This window comes from Balearica regulorum, chromosome 4 (assembly GCF_011004875.1).
Source record: "Balearica regulorum gibbericeps isolate bBalReg1 chromosome 4, bBalReg1.pri, whole genome shotgun sequence".
In the NCBI taxonomy this organism is placed as follows: Eukaryota; Metazoa; Chordata; class Aves; order Gruiformes; family Gruidae; genus Balearica; species Balearica regulorum.
Genome location: NC_046187.1, coordinates 48,253,438 through 48,273,693, shown reverse-complemented (window position 1 = coordinate 48,273,693; position 20,256 = coordinate 48,253,438). Strand labels below are relative to the sequence as shown.

At 37.3% G+C, this 20,256-nt stretch overlaps 2 long non-coding RNA genes across 2 annotated transcripts in view; one reads left to right on the top strand and one right to left on the bottom strand.

The window, feature by feature from the left end:
• The window catches only part of LOC142601751 (uncharacterized), a 1,264,755-nt gene that overhangs the window by 466,429 nt on the left and 778,070 nt on the right, over positions 1 to 20,256 (top strand). The window lies entirely within an intron of this gene.
• On the bottom strand, positions 3,281 to 6,233 carry LOC142601750 (uncharacterized). Its single transcript, XR_012835346.1, has 5 exons — positions 6,001 to 6,233; positions 5,319 to 5,388; positions 4,904 to 5,063; positions 4,412 to 4,509; positions 3,281 to 3,998 (listed from the first exon to the last, which is right to left on the bottom strand). It is a non-coding gene; the product is annotated as an uncharacterized LOC142601750 (long non-coding RNA).

Below are 20,256 nucleotides of genomic sequence, written 5' to 3'. Positions count from 1 at the left end.
AAATAAAACAGAAACAAACTTAATCCTGCTGAAAATGTTGAAAATTTACATTTCAGATGATATTCAGGAAAAGTTAAATGGCAGTCCATTTTCTCCTGTTGTGACTTGGGACAAATTGTCTTACCAAGAGCCAGAAATTAAATATTTTCTATATGATGGGGCAAATCTAAATCAAAATAGTGATACTAAACCTGAAAACTAGAAAGACATTTATGTTAGAACATAAAAGACTGAATTATTTAGTGAGACAATAGGGAATAAGTAGTCTTTTGAGTTTAGGAAACAATTACTGCTGTTAGTATGGAAAACAATTTTGAATTACTAATACAGAAGTTTTCACCTCCTCCCAGCTCCTTACACATACCTTATACATACCTAAAAACCCAGTAAAGATTGGATCTTAGATTAAACAATATTGTTTCAGAAGAACATAGTTCTAGCCACCAGTTTGAAATATTCCTGATGTTGTAACTGTCTTTGGTCTTTTCTCTCCTGTTTTTTATAGCCATTTTATAGCCTTCAGTTCTTCAGTGACCTTCCAGTTACGTGTCTTCAGCCTTCCCCATGGCATGAAAGGTTTTTCTGAGGCTTGTTGAGTAGGTGGCAATGAACATTCTACAGAGTGTGGTGAAATAAACATGGCTGCCTGAGATTACACTGATTGACCAAGGCAGTCTTTTCTAGCCCTATGCTCCTATGAAGCTCAGAAGAATTTCTACATTAAGTAGGAAAAAAACATACTCAGGAATAGACCTCCAGAATTGTTCCTTTTAATGCTCTGTTTGTCTGTATATAAGAAATGCATTTAAGTATTCATTCCTTCTTTTTTTTCCCCCATATACTATTCTTTACAATCAATCTTCTACGCAGAAGAAACCTTGTCTTTCAAATTTTTCACATCAATGGTCCCATACACATCAGCCAGAAAACAAACGTGCTGAAAATAATTTAAAAGTCAGAATTACATCTTCTCAGGCTCTGTTCTCAAATATCTGACTTAAGTGTTTGACATTTTTATATATATTGGCAGGTCATCTTGGTGGTTAAGGTTGTCCCTATTGGCTTCATGTCATTCAGTAAAATAGCCATTCAAATACCCTTTATATGGGCACAGATTTCAAATAATACAGGCAGAAGAAATAAATACAGAAATATTATGAAAATTCACAACACTGTATTCTTTAATTTATATAGTAAGTACTATATTTATGCACCTGTTATGCAAATTATATAGGGGGGAGTAATCTCTCCACCTAATTTTAAAAAAAACTTTCAAATATTTGCTTCAGGCTTTCCCAAAGCTCGTCAAAAGCTTCCTTCTCTCTGCTGCAACTCTTTCTTTGAACTCTCTGATAACTTACAAGCACATCAGCCATTTCAGTGGAAAACCTTATCACATTCTATTTTTTCCCATTTAGTTTTCTGTTGTCAGACAGTAAAGAAATATAGCAAGTGGTGCAAGGAGATGAATTCTGTTTTCTTCTTTTTTGTTTCCTTTTATATAGAGGTATGAGCAAATATGTCAACAAAAACAAAAACAAAAATGAAGAAAAAAATGTTGCTGTGGAAAGGGAAGAACATACCATTTATACTTTTAATATTTTAATTTTTTTCAGTTAAATAACTTCAGTATAACACTGGTATGTTTTTGCTTATCTAGGCAACTGAAATTACTTGTCACACTTCAGTACATTTCCTTTGATCTGAAAGGTTTGCTGTTATAAAATATCACATAGATAGCTGATGGGTCAGGCCGAGGTGGAGTTAACTTTCCCCGCAGCAGCCCTCACAGCACTGTGCTGTGTATCGGTAGCCAGCAAGGTGCTGATCACACATCGGTGTTGTGGCTGCTGCTGAGCAGTGCTGGCACCGCACCAAGGCTGTCTCCCCAACATTCCCACACCACCACCACCAGTAGGCCGGGGGTGGGCAAGATCCTGGGAGGGGACACAGCCAGGACAGCTGACCCAAGCTGACCAAAGGGATATTCCATGCCATATGACATCTGCTCAGCAATAAAAGCTGAGAGAAAGGAGGAGGAACCAGGGGCATTCGTTATTTATGACATTTGTCTTCCAGAGCAACCACTATGCCTACTGAAGTGGTGCTTCCCCAGAAGTGGCTGGACATCACCTGCTGACGGGAAGTAGAGAATAAATCTTTTGGGGTTTTTTCGTTTGGTTCTGAGCAGCACCTTTGCTTTTGTTTTATTAAACTGCCTTTACCCTGACCCACGAGTTTTGTTCCATCTTATGTTTTTCCACTCCCTGTCCTACTGAGGAGGGGAGTGGTAGAGCAGCTTGGTGGGCACCTGGCACCCAGTCAAGGTCAACGGACCACAATAGTGGTAAATATACTTTGTAAGGAAAAAAGTGTGCTTTTTGTTATGACCAATAAACTGGGACTATGCATTGTGATTTTATACCTAATATCGTGTGAAAAGCTCACTGTATTTTAAACTTCTTTTTCTTTATTTTCCCTGCCTTTCTCCTTTTCCTTCTTCCTTGCAGTGCAAGACATCCATTAAAACAGCAAATCTGTGTTCACAGAGAGAGAAAGCTGTCACTAAAATTTTGCTAAATCGTTCAGTGAGAGTTTTGTCTAGTAAATCCTCCGGCACCTTACTAAGCCTTCCTAAAGACCTTGCTAAAAATTTTTGCAAGTTATTATTATGGTGAAGTTGCAGGGATAGTCATATGCTTAGAATTAAGTATATGCTTTCATACTTTGCTCAAGAGGCACTTTTTTAATTGTTATATCTTTATTTCTGCAGGCTCATCTTTTTTGTATTTCAGGTAGTCATTCTTTTGGACTCATCCTTAAATTTAAATTACGTGTCTTCAGTCAAACTAGCTGGTTAATTAACTATCTACAGCTTATGATTTCAAGTATTTTGACAGCTAAAAATAATTGTGTGGATTTCATAAATTTATCACTGCTTTTCAGCAGCATAAGTGCATTTCAATTAGCTTTCTATGGAAGTGCTGAATTGCAAATCCTTTTCAAATTAAAGGGAATGTTCTATCATTTCAGCTCATTCTATGGTGATAATTTTGTCGATTTGACTTAATACACATGTAAGCCCAAGTGTATTTGCATATAAAATGCCACACGGCCTAGAGACCCTAATACAAACAGTTAGTTCAATGGTTTTATCTTCTGGTAGCACAGGGCTTCCACATAACGAGCTATTTTGGCAACCTTATAGCTCAGCATGTCTTGCACAAGGGAGAAGGCTGTATTTCCTCTGTGGTTAAGCACTGAAAAAAGGTTTTTGGATTTTGTCCACGCACTCAGCACTACTGCCCAGTTGTTGATACCAAACATCCTGGGATAACCAACAGCAGCATGTCATTGACGCTGTGGATGGCTTCCATTTAAATCCCTTCATTTGGATTTTATTAGAATGGTATTGAAAATGGGAGAGTGGTGTAGTTTTAGGAGCATTAGTGCCTGGATTTTTAGCCACAGAACTGATATTAACTCTAATGGGAATGCTAAATACTTTGCATTTTGTTACAAATACTCTTTAGTGATTTCAGTGACTGCTACTCACGCTTAATATCCATTCACTCTATTTATTTCCAGATTAGTACGGTTTTGGGTCTGACATTGATATACAGACAGTGAACACACTCTACAAACAGTGAGCATGCTCCGCTTCATCAGGACTTTGTGATGAACGCCAGCCCTGCTCCCAGAGCGTGCTCAGTGGAGTCAGACGTACAGGGCTGTTCAGCACATCCCTTATCTGACGACACGTGAGGGAGAGACTTTGACAGGTTTTGGAAGCGCAGATCACTTGACTGGTGCCATAAAGAAGTCATCGGGTCATGGAGGGGAAGGGAAAGCTTGGGCTGAAAACGTGAGCAAGGGATACTAAATACTTACCTAGTGCTATGCTGATAGGAGCAGTGCCTACAGAAATGTTTCTGCTGATTATGTTCAGCTGACATCTGGATTCTGTTTTTAGCACAAAGATGCATTTCTTGTGTGACCTTGGAAAAGACATCTCAGATAAAATTGTTGCTGTATTGAAGCTGACTGTAAAACATCCATTCATTTCAATGCGTTATAGTGTAAATACAAAGTGTTGCAGCCTGCCTTGGTTAGCTCATATGCAGTACAGATATAATTCCAGCAGGCAAGACAGTGTTAGTATGGCGCTAATGCAGTATTACAAATGTTGACAAATAAAATAATTTTATCTGGTGAGCAGAAGCCCAGAGTGACTGTAATGCTTTTGTTCCTCTCATAATAGCTGACATTTCTCCAATACTCTTTCTTCAACAGCCCCTGTACGAATCCATTGTTACTACATTAAAATAATTGTCCGTAATTGAGCCATTTTGGCAGGTGGAATAATGCAATACGTATGTAAAACGCAGACTAATTAAAAAACATTTTGTACCTGTAAGGTTTGCTGAGTGGCTTTTCCATAGTGGAGTTCTCCAGGTTGCTGCAATCACAAATGATCAGCTCCGCAACTCCAGAGAGAGAACCAGCTGGCTGACAAAGCATGTGGAGCTTCATGGCAAAAACCCCCTGACTTGCCAAACCACGCAAAATCATTGGTAGAGAGCGGAGAAGGGAACAAGCGAAAAAGGACAGAAGGTTTAAAGGGACAGATAACATTAAAATAAATGGATGAGTTTGATGGTGTCGGTGCAAACAGCAGTTATGCCTTTAATACAGCTATGAAAAAGTGGAGTAGTTGCCTCAGGGCATTCCTACTGAGGGTGCCCCTGGAGTCGCAGTTCCTGGTTTCCTTGTGTATCATGCCAGTTCAGGGAGTCCACAAAAGAGGTTGTTCCTTGGTGTATTAGGGCAGGTAGATATAGATAAGGTACAATGTTGAATAGTGTCTTTTAGAACTATAAAAATAATATAATATTTTACTTACTTTTCTTTGTAAAGAAGTCAAAGGAGTAAATACACCACTCTGCATCAGATTTCCCTACTGAAAGCAGCACTGTGGTCTGCTCGTCTGCTTTTCTGCATAAAGCTCATAACATCCCTTCTCCTTCTCTCTGCTTTGAAAAATTCATTCGTTCTGTGAAAACCTGCTGGAGAAAGCAGGCTTTCATACAGTTGGAACGGTTCAGCCAGCAGTATCTATTAGATACAACAGTGTTAGCTCAGGAATAAAAGAGTAAAATTTCCCATTTTGAGCAAGATCTTCAGAGGAATATATGCAGACACAGCCATCAATCAAAATTTTGAATCCCTGCAAATTAAACCATGAGATAATTTGTGTCTCGATCTTAATCCAGAGTTAGGGATTTGATTCCATTTGTTTCCAAAACATCATTTCTGACCTTTTTGACAGCGGCAGTAAGTCTAGATTCTGCTTCTGTCAAGTCTGCTGCTTTTTTCTATGAGCACTCCCTGAAAACAAATTTAAAAAAAAATAAATCACCTAATTGAACAATTCCTCTTAGACATGAAATTTGTTTTTTTAGGGTGATACATAGTAATAATTAATCAGCCGATTCTTTTTTTCAGCTCTTTCCATGAATAATTACATAACATGTTCTTATAAAAAAACAGTAGCATGCTAGAATTAAGTAAGCAGCAAATTTTAAACAAAAGAATAGGAATATTATCCTACCCACTGGACAGAACATCTGTGCACAATTTCTTTGGAAGGTCAAACGCTGAGTTAAATACTGTGAAGGACTGCTTGTATCATGCTAACTAGTCACATGTGCATCTAAGCAAGTCGGAAAAATCAGATCTCATGCTTTAACAAGCAGATTGCATATTAAGGTTGGGAAATAATTTTCTAGGGGAACTATTTCAATTTGCTATAGTAGGTTCTAAATGAAACCACCACAGGCAAGCAATATGAAATTGGGTTTATTTCTACAGTAAACCTGTTTTCAGCTTTATCAGTTTGCAGTCAATAGCTTGGTCAGTCCTAATATTTGTTTCAAATCAGCAGCTACACAGTATTACTTCTACATGCATAGAAGTAAAATTCTTTAAATAAAAGTTTACCTATTTCTTCTAGTCTCTCAGCAATCCTCTACTTGGACATCGAATTGGAGAGTGCAAGGAGTATGTAGATATTGGCAATGAGGATGTGTTTTCTGCCGCCCTCACTGAATTTTACCGAGAGGTTGAATTAAAGGCACTTGAGGAAGCCCATCCACCTGCTGAACTGCTGTGACGTGCCATCAGCGCCAGCTTCAGCCCACCAAGCGGGGTCTGGCAGCGGGACAGGGTGGGGATCCCAGTGCTCTGCAGGGACCACGGCACCACCCATCCAGGCTGGATGGAGCACCCATGGGAGGGTACGCTGTTTGCTGCTTCTGTGTGGGGGAGAACTGACTGCCCGCTGCAAGGGGCCGGTCCCCTCCTTCGCAGAACTGCAGCTACAAAATGCAGATGGGTCAGGCCGAGGTGGAGTTAACTTTCCCCGCAGCAGCCCTCACAGCGCTGTGCTGTGTATCGGTAGCCAGCAAGGTGCTGATCACACATCGGTGTTGTGGCTGCTGCTGAGCAGTGCTGGCACCGCACCAAGGCTGTCTCCCCAACATTCCCACACCACCACCACCAGTAGGCCGGGGGTGGGCAAGATCCTGGGAGGGGACACAGCCAGGACAGCTGACCCAAGCTGACCAAAGGGATATTCCATGCCATATGACATCTGCTCAGCAATAAAAGCTGAGAGAAAGGAGGAGGAACCAGGGGCATTCGTTATTTATGACATTTGTCTTCCAGAGCAACCACTATGCCTACTGAAGTGGTGCTTCCCCAGAAGTGGCTGGACATCACCTGCTGACGGGAAGTAGAGAATAAATCTTTTGGGGTTTTTTCGTTTGGTTCTGAGCAGCACCTTTGCTTTTGTTTTATTAAACTGCCTTTACCCTGACCCACGAGTTTTGTTCCATCTTATGTTTTTCCACTCCCTGTCCTACTGAGGAGGGGAGTGGTAGAGCAGCTTGGTGGGCACCTGTGTCCAGCCAAGGTCAATGCACCACAAGCAGGCTGAGCTATAACAATTTATTCAGGGATTATTTTTTTTGTTGATGGGGGTTTTTGTTGGGGTTTTGAGTTTGTTGGGGTTTTTTACTCTAAAGCAGCTTTTTCAATCCCATCAGTAGCTGTGAATATTTACTCCGACTTTCTAGGGGAAAAGAGTAAGGGATGCTTTTGGGTTTTTTAAACTGACACTTATATCTTCAAAATTATCTAGTAAAAATGAAATAGAGGCATGAAACTGTTTTCTTACTTAATCTCCATCATGATGATTTTCAACCCATCTTAGGCTTTTGTTAACATAGAGCAATTGGAATGGCAGTTTATCTTTAAAAAGAAGAGGTTTAAATGCATGAAATGCTTCCTGATTATTATGGTGATACTCACTACATTTAGGAGACACCTGTGCTATATTCAGACAGAAAAGATAGCTCCTGAAGGCCATCCATCTACATCCTCAAATAATTTCATCAAGGAATATGAAGTATGCGCTGTGTACATCTCTGTGCCTGAAGAGGGAAAAAGGCCAATGAGAAATTTTAAGGCTTTTGTGAAACCACATCTCTGAGGCATCTTTCTGCAGTTACTGCTGTAGAAAGTCTAGAAACATAAACACTGGAAAAATGTTTAGAACCAACCAGATGTTCTCTATTCAGCTGGCTATTGGTTTCTTGATTGCAGTCTATCAGTGTGAGGTCCCTGAGAGAAGATGATGTTATAAAACTTAAAATGACAGCTTCATCTTTAAGAAATTGAGGACAAACTATGATATGCTAGGATATAAGACTTTGACTGCTCTGAGACCTATGTCCAGTTTAATGAAATACTATTCATACATTATTATTTAAAAATATAATCTAACCACATTAGTTATACTGGTTATTAATTTATAATTCAGGAAAGTGTGTATCAAGCCATTATTAATGAAACATGTATGTGTTTCTGTATATATACATACAGATATCTATGCAATTACACTTCCAACAAAAGTATGTGATTGGTGTAATTAGCATTTGCTGCTGATGAAGTTAAAGACAGTTATTTGCTTACTTATCTGCCTACAATGCCTCCATCAATTGTTCATCCAACAGCATATTTCAAGGTTGTTCAAATTTCTTACTAATTTCAGTTTTATCTGCTTGCCTTTGGCTGCTTGTTCCAAGATATTTTATTTTCAATTACAATTAAGTATCTCTTTTCTCAAGATACAGAATAATATGCAATATGATGATTTGGCAGTTAAGTAGTACAGCGAGATAAGTAGCATTTCTTTTGAAAGCTTTTGTATGATTGGTTTTATGGGGTAAAAAACTACCCTAATTACCTATCTAAATGACATGCAAAATACGATGTTAATGTTTACATGTAGGTTCTGGGAGTTTTTAGCTTGATTTTTTTTTCTCTCAAATATCTATTTGACTTTCATTTATTTATTTATTTATTTTGCTCCTGTGAAATCTAGTTGAATTTTGCTCCACAGAAAATAAGAGATAGTAGTGAATACATGGTTTTTAAAAAGTTATTAATTTATATGATCATTAAAGCATAAAATTAAAGTTACAAAGAATAGCTTATCAAGGGCCTCAGCTTAAGTACAGCACTCTTAAATCTTCCCAAAACTCTCCTTAAAGGTTTGCATTTAATTTCAGCTTTTCCCAAGCTGCTACTTGAATTGATTTTCTACATACATCAGCTTCTTCAAAATGTCCCCCACTACTAAATCGAATGCCAGATATTTTGTATTAAGAGCTGCAGAATTGTAATATTTCTTAATTGGATCAGAATCTCTCTTAATCCACTAAACAGCTTTTAAAGACAAATAGGCAGCCTATGCCTCATTATTGCTGCCTAAAGACTAATTAAAATGGAGGTGATCACTGTCATTTTGAGATGTCGTTAATAAAATATCAACTATCAAAATTTCAGAATGATAATTCATTGTGAACCTTATATTTCTGTATTTTGGTTACAAAGATTTTTCAGGATGTTAACTAATATTACTTTTCTTTCTAACTTCCTGATTGCTATGTTAACCTCATTGCTTATTGTGATTTTTGTCTGTAGTTCAAATGTAGATGTTAATTTTCTTTACAGTTCATTTTAATTAAAAACATATTTTTCTTTATAGAAATTGCAACTACTAAGCAAGTTATGGCTCTTTTGAAAATATGGTTCAAAATGGAGTGAATAAAACAACAAAATATCACCATAAATCTGATTTTCAATATAGATATTCAGATGTAGGAAGTAAGATTTTTTTTTAAAGAAATAAAAATTCAAATTTTCCTATCACCTTTAAGGATTAGTATAATTAGAAACAATAGCAATTATAAATTTAAAAGGATGTCCTCTTTGACAGTAATCTCAAGAAATTTCCTTTTAAGGCTTACAGATAGTAAAAAAATTATCAGTTTTAACAATTGGGTAATTAATTTCAATTATTTGACATATCAATAATTTGCTAAAAACCTAATAATTTTCAACGTACCTACCAGAAAGTGCAGAATCATATCTCCAGCTAGCTTTGCTACCATCTTCTCAAACATCCACCAGTATTGTAGTATACCATCTATTTGCAATTTTTCTTTTTCAGCTTAAATTTGCTAACTTTTCCATGAATCTCTTGGATTTAAACCAATACACGTAAAAGTTAAAATGCCTACTCCTTCTCTACCCACGAATGCACACTTATCATATTTCTAAGATGACAAAAGACATTCTGGGAAATGAAGTGCATAAACACAGCATTACAGCTGTCAGTAATATCCAATAAAATTACAGTTTGTTTCTTATGAGGACTCATGATGGAGACACAGGAAAAAAACAAAAGGAATTTATATATAACAGCTCCAAGTAACGTTTGGCATAGATCTGAAGTAAAAAATTTGATGGAGGAAGATAGTGATTAAACTTTACCACTTAGAAAAATGGGATTGCAAATCAATTTGCAATCTATTGGCTCAGGGCTGCTTCCCTGCAGCTTGGGAGCTCTGGGGCAAGGCAGATCAGTGTCAGGACAGGGATGTAAAAGGCAGGACACGTGATGTGGTGGAAAATCCAAATGGTTCCCAAATCACCCAATCCAGGAACTGCTCTCTGGGTGGAACTGCTCTCTGGGTGGAGCGACGAGCTCCTAGGCTGATTTCAGCTAAATTGTTGAGATTACAATGCCAATGCTTTTTTTTTTTTTTTTTTTTTTTTTTCCTGATTGTTTTATTTAAGTAATCCTCTATTTATTCAAGTAGTTAAAATGGGAAGTAACTAAATTTGAAGCGGTACCATTTCCTTCAAATCTAGCTCTTCTACCTTTTGGTTCCTGACCCACCCTTACTTCTGTATGAAGGCTCAGCTCCCAGAGTGCCTGGCTGTGCTCTGCCAGGCACAAGCACCGGCGCAGAAGACGTGTATGCCACAGAGCTCTGCAGTCTGCTGACTTCAGCCATAACAGGGAGGGAGCGTACATTACCTGTCACATAATAAAGCTGAGCCAAAAAATAGTTAGATAAAATAAACCAGAAGACTTGCTTAGATTGGTAACACCACTGCCAGTTTTGGGAAACATTATTTTAATTTGTGTAACAACAGCAATGTAGGATGCAATTAAAGCATCTGCAACACCATCATTTTAATTGTTATGCCATTAACTGTAAGATGTTGTATAGTATGCACAGGTGGGAAGGTGAAGGAGGAATAATTCTTGCTGAAGATTGTCGCTGGGCAGTAAGTGTGTTGGTATGTTGCAATGGTACAACTATCACAGTCAATGCAGTAACTGCAGCTTTATTCTACGTGGTGTAATTGCACTACACAAAGCATTGTAGTGCACAGACTTAGTTTCACTGTATTTAGTATGTCACGATTACTGTGCTATGTTTTCAAATATATGTGTACATTATAGTCATGTTATATATACAGTGTGTGTGTTTGCGTTTCTACATATCTGCAAAAATATACTTAGATGTAGATCAAGCTATGTTTCTTTCTTTCTTTAAAAGTCCTGGAAATGCAACTTGGGTCTGGAGAATAAAATTATTTATTTATTTATTATACAGCTTTCACAGGTTCTGCAGTTCTGTTGTGATCTTAAGTAAAACTACCATCAGATACTAAATCTAAATCCAAAATTCAGATTGAAATTAGAAATTAGTAAATATTTTTTAATAAAATTAAAGGAAACCAAAAAGCTCAGTCTTGATTCATTTTGTTAAACCAAATAACTCCCCATAAAAATCTACTTCTTTTGATTACTGAAGTCATTCAAATGGATTCTGAATATCCTCTTTGTCATTTTGAATAAGATTATAATATTTCTTTGGACAATATTTTTTTCAGTTGTGTAAATGGTTCCATAGAAAACAGTCATTGTATGTGTTTTATTTCTGTGTTTTCTCAAATGTTCTTTCTGGAGTTCAGATTTTTCTGGCTTGGATCATCTTTTCTATTTTTTTTTTTTTTCTTCTTTTAAAAAGTGCATTTCCTATTTATGAGCATAGGAAGAATGAATAGTCATTTTAATTTTTTCCTTTCCTCACACTCTTCTTTTGAAAACGCCACAGCTGGTACAAGTTACTACAGAAAATTATCATTTTCCATGTAAACAGGCTTCACTGGGGGGAAAAATGAGGGGGTTTTAAATATTTGAAAAAAAAAAAAATGTTTTGATTCAATGGCTTGAAAAATCCTTAACAATGAGATGCTATGTTTGATCAGGAAGTTATGAAATGTTTTTCTGTTTGTTTATTTTGGTTTGCTTTTGAATGTGCAACATATGTTGCTAAAGAAAATTGTATGGATGCCTTACTCTTCCTCTGTGTATTTAAAAACTACCTGGCTTCACACAATATATGAATTATTATTATGAATAATATGCTCTGCAGAAAACATTTGTTATGTTCTTTCAATCAGACTGTTCGGAGATACCATCCCTCAAGCTGTTTTGAAGGACTAGACTTCAAGAAAGACCCTAAGCCCAATAAGAGTAATTTACTCAGCAAGGACTCCCAGGTAAATGAATCCAGAAAATTTTCTTCAATGAGAATTTTGTGTTTTCTGTCCACATTCAAAAGACTGCTCTGAGTTTGAGCATCTTCAGAGCAATACAAGGAGTTTTGAACTGCTTTGATGGTGCTAAGTGAATGGAAACTGCTCTAAAGGAATGTTTTGCCAGGTGAAAATCAGGTTTGGCATTTAGGTGTAATTGCCTCTAAGGAAGTTGCCGGTGTAGATATGGTAAGACTTTCTACTTGTTCATAGAGGCCCACAAGGTCTAATGCAATTCTGAGGAAATTAGAGATGAGCCTTCAATGAACAGGAAGAAAAATGCCTGCTTTATGAATAGATTAGATTGCTATGTGTTCAGATAAAAATGAAAATCCAGAATAATTAATGAATTTTGGTTGGCATAATGTCATCTCTCTTTTATTGAGTCCCACCCCTCAAAAAAAAAAAAAATCTCAAACAAAAAACAACAGCAAAAAATAAAAACAAAGCTAAACCCTTAACAATAATGCTGAGCTCAAGTTCAAGGCCTTGGTCATCACAAAGTGATCCCACAGAAACTGAAACAGTTGAGCAGTTTCTATCATGCTAAGTAAGAACTGTCTTCCCTTTTTTCTTGTGGTGCTAATGTAGCAGCTGGATTGAACACATCAAGTAAATAAAGTAATTAATGTATTGGTAGATAAAGATCAGACTGTATCAGTCGGACAAATTGAGCTGATATTCAGAGGTGGGTGTTATGGGTATCAGCTATGACGCTCAGGCAGATAAGGTTGACACCTTAATATATATTTCCATTTGGATGCTGACAAAGCATTAAGAATAGATAATGATAACGATAAAAACAGCATTTGGGTATTTACACTAGATGAGTATGGTTCTATGGGTATGTCTTAGAGAACTTTTACTGTTAAAAACTGGATTGCTTAGAAATATTCACTTAGAGGTATAGCTGTTTTCAAGGAAAGATATGTTTTATTTAGATTTACATACTTTGCCATGCCAATCTCCGTTTTAGTACAGAGTATAAAATAATCCAATATGTAGATAGCTTGCCATCATTCAAAGTTCAGATCACCTAGCAGTTACACTGGTGTGTTTTAAATCTGCCAGTACTAGATGACATGAATGTGTTATGTGTATATATCCAAAAATAGCTGGTGGGGTTTTATATTTACACTGGGTTTCCTTAACTCCCTGGCTGGAATTTTGAAAGCCAGCTTTATCCTGCAAGAGACTGATTGCTTTGCAAGGCAAAGCATATGTATGTGTATGTGTACTGTGTATGTCTCAAGACATTCAACAGTCACAGTGTTTTCCCTCCATTTTTGTGGAAAATGAAAAATGATGTAAGCCTGGTCCAAGAGTGTCACATATCTGGCTAGAAAGTTTTACTCTTTCCTATTTTTGTATGATTTCCATTAATCTCTGCGGACTGGTGCCAAATAACTGCTAAGATTACACTAACAATGGCCTTATTCTTACTCACAATGCAGCAGAGCAGCCCGTCGCCGTCAGGTGACGTGGGTGAAGTTTTCAAGTGATGGAAAAGGAGGATTTGGGGAATGGGATGCAGCCAGTATGAAGTAGTGTTGTATGGGCTCTGTGGCCTCTTCTGTCTCTGAAAAAACACAAGAGATGGACAGTGGTTCCTCCAGTGGAATGAATTAATGAAGGAATTATGATGGGAGCTGGATGCAAAAGGGCCGTGGCTTGGAAAACAATCTCAGTAAAACACCAGAGGAATAGTGCCGGCCTTAGGCTACGTGGAAAAACTTATGAACATGGCAGCAGAAAAGGGTGGCTAAGAGCAGTGTCCTTACACAGGGAAAAGTAAAATTATGCAGAATTTTTAAGATCAAAGCAGCACTTAAATTTGAATAGATGAGCAATTACTAGAACCAGAAATTACTGGAAAATAAAGATATTTTGATGGGTGACATGAAAGACAGCAGTGATCTGGACTGGAGTAATGAAAAGATGGATAAAACAATTAGCATAGGTGTTGTAAGGACACCCGAATATGGCATACCTCCAAATGTGCAACATCTGTGAATACGGGGAAGTGTCTCTTCACCTTTGCTTCCACAGCAAGAACTTTGCATTAAGCCCTGCGTTACTTGCTGTTGTACCTGCAGGAGGGCCTGCTTTGCACTTTCCTTGGGCCTCTCTGAAGTCTTTAGAATAATGGCTTTAAAGTAATGGCCCAGACCAGCACAGAGCTTAAGAAGAACAAGTTCTACTAACAAAGAAACTGAGATTTCAGAATACCTAAGGAAAGGTTATATAGTATCTCATCAAATTGATTTTGATTATGGCAGCCTTTTCTCTTTTCTTTGAGCAGTATTCATTTTAATGTGGGGGTTTTTTTGCTTATACCACTCTGTATTTTCAGCTGCTAAGATATTAGCTTTTCACTGTTATTTAGTTCGGATGTGGCTATACTTAAGCACATCTTACAGGTTTGTTTTTTGTTTTTTTTTACTTAAGCACATTTACAGTTTTTAGTAAAGCCCAAACCTTTGGAGGCATGGTCTAAAATGGGAAAATAACTTTAATATGTCCCTTATGACCAGAACTTCGGAAAATAACATTTGAATTACAAGAACTCATTTCAAGCCTTACAATTTTACAGTATTTTACCCAAAGTAATGTGCTTTAACTGGTACAAAACTGAAAAATGTCCCAAGCAGACTTTTGAGAGTTAATGGTGAAAGTGCAATCAAACCAGCTTTGAACAATTTAGCAATTCTTGTACCTGTAAAGGTAACCATAGGAGAGAGGTTTTTCTATATCGCATTTACTTTGTTGATAAATCTAGCTGCCAAAGAGGAACTGGAAAGAACAGAGAAGAGTATATTAGAATTATATCACTATTACTTAATGTTGCATATTTTTGAGAATCACGTTTACATGCATTTGCTATCAGTAACTGTTACTAAACTGAACTGTACAAAAAGAAATCTTTATTATTCATGCTTCTTGACCTTTTCTGGCCTTTACAGCTTGTAAAATGGAAGATAGATTGCTCTGCTCAGTATTTATAGTGAGTTTATTTTACATTTTTCTGCATGTTAGCTCAATACTATATTGTTCAAATTGCACATAATTATGAATGTGTGAAGTTTATTATTAAGGTATAGAACAATTAATACTCTAGTTCTCATTTTTTTCCAAAACTTGAATTCTGAACCATCTCATATGTCACAAAATTGTGCTGTTTAATACTACTTATATGCTTATCTTTTGCCCAGAGCATTTATTTATCAGATAATTTTTTTTCTACCATCCAGTATTTGAAATCCTAAGAGATATCTTACAGCAAACTGAGCCCTACACAGGATGCAAAAATATATTTCTGCAAGAATAATCTATACTTACACAAGTAACATGATTTGAGTACCAAGATGAATTTAATCACTTTATGTGAAAAATGTATTCATGCAATAGCGTAGCATCCGTTAAGGCAAGCGCTACCTAGTTAGAATTAAAAAAAAAAAGAGCAAAAGAGAAGAAAAGTTAAAACTTTTGTAACAGCATATTAGAGCACAAGTTTGTGTGCATTTTTTACTAAACCAATGCAACCTTATAAGGGACCAAATAATCGTGTGCAGTATGTACATTCCAGTGGCTTTACGAGAGAGTCTTATCTCAACAATTCACAGTAACCGGCGAGCATGCCTTAGTTCCCTTCCCCCCTTCCTGCTTTATGATCCTTTATGATCTTTGAATGAGGGTATCTTAAAGAAGTCATTGGAATGACTCTTGCAAAGAACCATTTTCCATCTCTGTCTCATAATTTCTGCCACCTGACCTTGGCATCTAAGCACAGGCAGACAAGACAGCCCTTAGAAAAATGCAGTTGTTTCAAAGGGAGTAGAGACATAGGATTGTACAAGACACTTCAGTCAGCAGGACCAGGGTAAGTAAGAGCAAGTATTTAAAAATATTTTGCAGTTAGAACATCTAAAGCAGATAGTCAAGAACCTCTCCAGAAAAGCGAAGGGCTCCCTGGGTCCTCTCATCCCAGCTTCTTTGTGCACAGACAGGGAACTGGGGCTACACTAAACACTGAGGGGAAGACAGTTTTAAAAAATGAGCTGCTATATTTAATACTAGATCATGTCCACTTTATTTACCATGGTTTGCTCATGAGAAGAGTCAAGCATGTCTCTTTTCCATTTAGCATCCCCGTCTGCCCTTACAGCTCCTGTGTGGGTCTCCATGAAGTATGCAGAGAGGTACAGAAGGCTGCCCCAGCCTGACCAGCACGCAGGGAATCACAAAGAGCCGCACTGCAAATCGCTCGGAGCAAAGGCCGCAGGGACAGACATCACTAATGCTACAGGCAAGGGTACTGCGGGCAAGTTGAATCCTTTCTGTAATGTTAGCTTGGCTGTAAAATGCAGACGCATTGAGTAGGGCTACCTGGGAATCAAAAATAAGATTTCAGAAAAAAAAAGTCACTTTTCTGTGATTTAGGTTAGAAGGTTACAGAGCCAGAAGACACCACTGTGCTCACTGACTGAATCTGTTGCATGATTCTGGCCAAAATTTGCTTTTAAATACATTTGTGTTTGAGTAAGAAGGTGTGGTTTAGAAAAAGCATCAAGTCTTAATTTCCAGCATGCTTGTGATGGAAAATTCTACCACAACTCAATAGTCTGCATTGAGATCAAGTCTGAATCCTTTGAGTTTTTCCAAGAGAAACAATAATTGACAAGCAGTCACTCTCAAAATTAAGTAGTTTGGCAGGAAAAGCTCTTTTACCTGGACTGTGGAAACGATGGGTCCAAAGTAATTCTGTAAGCTGGGAAGAAACATGCAAAATCTTTGTGCTTTCATTGTTTGTCAGAACTGTAAGGGGTATATAATTCTTTCCTGTAAATTACTTCTTTGAAAATGAGTAATTGTCTTGATTAATTCCCTTTCTAAGTATTGCAGACATCCAGAAATTTCCATGGACGCAAGGATGAATGCCAAATATTAGATATGTATGGTAAAAAAATTAATCTGTTAAAAATTAATATGTTCTGGTAATTAGCCATTCACAAATCTTTATTGCTGAGGGAGATATTTTTTCCTTCCCTGATTAATGGGCTATATAAATATTTAAATATATCCTTTTTTTAGCAAGAATTGTACCTAATCTGCTAAGATAATGTCATCCTGTATGAATATAATATGTAGTTCCTCTTTTGAAATATTTTATAATGTTTCTGACTTGTGTGGTTATTCTGGATTTCACTACATAAAATATTCTATATTTCACAGCTGCAATATTTCATAGATCTTAGACAGCTTGTAAAAATACATTTTATTCTTTAAAAAGGCTGGTATTTGATGATTGTTTTCCTGCTGCACCTCACCAGCACAGCGTAATTCAATCGCTCAGATGTCAGGACTCTTCCAGTTTTCGAATGACATCTTTATTTTCCTTGAACAGCAAATATTACCAACATTTCAGCCAGAACAGCCTTCTGACCAAAGTGTCAGTCATATGTTTAACACTTCAGACCTGGGGCCTGAGAGGTATTGATCGCAGTGACGGAGGGTCACCCAGTACTCTGCATTTCACTTGGCAGCTAGTTTTCACAGCCTCTTGGGAAAACCAGAAGCAGCCTATTTTATTCGGCTACTAGAAGATTGTTTCACAAGAAGAGAGTTTTGATGCTCAGAGGATTCAAATATGCTGAGCCATGTGCCGGTGATGTGTGACCCCAGAGTGCCGGTGGCAGGCAGAGGAGGTCAGCAGCAAAGCCCACCACGGGAAAAGACGCTCGGCATCAGGTAACCAACTGGAATATCTCCATTAAAGTTGTTACCACATAATAATAAATCACCTGGCTGAATTTTTCTATTCATGAATGTTTTCTAGGTTGCCTCAAGCTCTCTGCCTAATTCATTAGAGGGTATCATTATTTCATACCATCAATGTGTGGTGAGGCACATCTTGAAAAGGCTGGGAACCTGCCCTGCCTGTGCAGGGCTTTTTCTTCCATGTCAGGTTGGAAGGCACACAGTTGAGAAATATAGCTCAGAAAAACATACTCATTTTATTGTGTGTGTATGTAAGGGGCTTTCCACATGTCAATCAAGCTTCCTTTCCTTGAACAATATCTTTTTTTAACAAAAAAGCCCTCTACTTAAAAAAAAAAAAAAAAATCCACTTTAAAAATGGACTGAAAACTATATGGAAATTTGAAATGAACTACTATTTTATCATCAAATCTTGGTCTCTGTGAAGTTATGGCTGAGTAAGTTAATTAGCTCACTCTAAACGATTTGCCATTCACATTATAGCATATATTTTTGTTTAAAGTAGGTAGAACAGCCTGTAGTTATCATGTTATTTCTATAAATAAAGCCAAAGGGAATATTTTTCTCTTTTGCAAAGCAAAGTCTGTTATTGACATTAGATTGTTCCTTTTAGCAGTATATTGTAGCTGAAATGAGATAATTTGGCACTGTCAAAGAATGTTTTTGAATCAAGATGTAGGATGAGGAATTTTGAAAGTAGACTCTTCTCTCTCTAATAGAGTTAGTAAAAATCAAATATTATTTGAACCTACATTTTTATCTGCTAAGAACACTAACCCTTATAGATATTAGTCTAAAATTGTACTTGCTGGTAACAAACTGCTGAATTTCACGTAATGTATGAAGGACAAATAAGGTAGATTTGTAATAATTTTCTTTTTTTTTTTTTTTCCTTTTCTTCTTTTCTTCTTCTCTTCTTCTTTTTTTCTTTTTTTTTTCTTTTTTTTTTTTTATGACAAGGCTTTCTGTGATCCAACAAACCCATGAGTCTCATGTTTCTCTTTACAAGCTCTGCTAAATTCACAATTCCTGATACAGCTGTGCACGTTCTAGCATCCACATAATGAGGGGGAAGAATAAATAGCCCTTGGTGAGACAGAGGATGGGATGTTCTCTGCCATTGGATTCATGCAAAAGTGAAGTGGTCCAGGTTTCTATCCAATCAATGCAAAAAAAAAAATCATCTGCAGGGATATAAAGCAGCCGTCACAAAGAAAATTATGGGTGTCCCCTTCACATCTTTTTCCATTTCCATTTAGCTAGGTCTTTCTATCAGTTTGCTTTTAATATAAGAAAATCTCTATCCCAGACCCATGGAAGCAGTTTGCTACCATCCAAAGTATTGAAATTAAAATACAGTCTTTGAAAATATAAAGCCAGTAATAAATAATGGAGAGGTTTAGACACAAAAGGTGAAAAGAATATCAAAGTCAATATTTCCTGCTCTCAATTGGAAAACATTTTGCAGGGACTGAACTGACCTTTCTGAATCGCTCCCTCTGATGGCTCATCTGCCTTTAGGAAACAGAGCTCCGTGCCTTAGAAAAAACAGACATAGCATTTCATAGTACAGTAAATTCCTATGAATATTATAACAGAATATTCTGGCACTTTGTATACTTGAAATTATTTAATCTCTGAGGACTGGAAATTATAACCTTTCATCATTTCACAATGTTTCTCTTAAAAATATTGATGTATCTTGCCTGGCGTGGCCCCAAAGACTGCCAAGCTGGCTCACAGGCAGCGTGAAGAGGGACTTAGTCTGCTCTGCCATAAAGCTGCACACACGTCCCAGCAAAGCAGGGCCGTCGTGACCCTACTGTAATTCTTCCTCTCACAGAAGGCATCTAGAAAGGAGTGAGTGTGGTGCCTCAGCCAAAGGCCCCAAAGAACATCTTTGCACCAGCAGACAGTTGTATGTTCTCAGATATCTAAGTTCTTGAAAGCACAACAGTGACATGAAGCTAAATTTGTCCATCTGCATCACATGATCGCTACTTTCAGTATTATTCTCCCTAGAACCGAGAGTTGAGTCAAAGTGCTCTATTCTGGTCTGCAAAACTATTTTATCACTGTTTAAGTGCCAGATTTCCAGAGCAACAAAATGTCTATGCAGCAAACACTTCAGCACAACCGACAAAAGTAACTGATATATTGCTCACATGTAAATATTTGCACAATATTCAAATGTACCATGCGTGTGTACAGTTCCAAAAATCTGGCCCTGAAACCATCCATATTTTATGGAAACTTCTCCCAAATGTTCTAATGTAATTTCCAGGCAATATAAATGCTAACTGTATTGGGCAGCTTTCCCAGCCCTGGAGAAGAAAGAAGTGTTTCTTCAGTGAGCCTTCATGATTCCTTAACATTGATTCCTTTTTGTCTCAAAGTCCAGAGTTCCCCTCTCTGCTCATCTCAGCTCCTGACATTCTAGTTGTCCACCTCAGC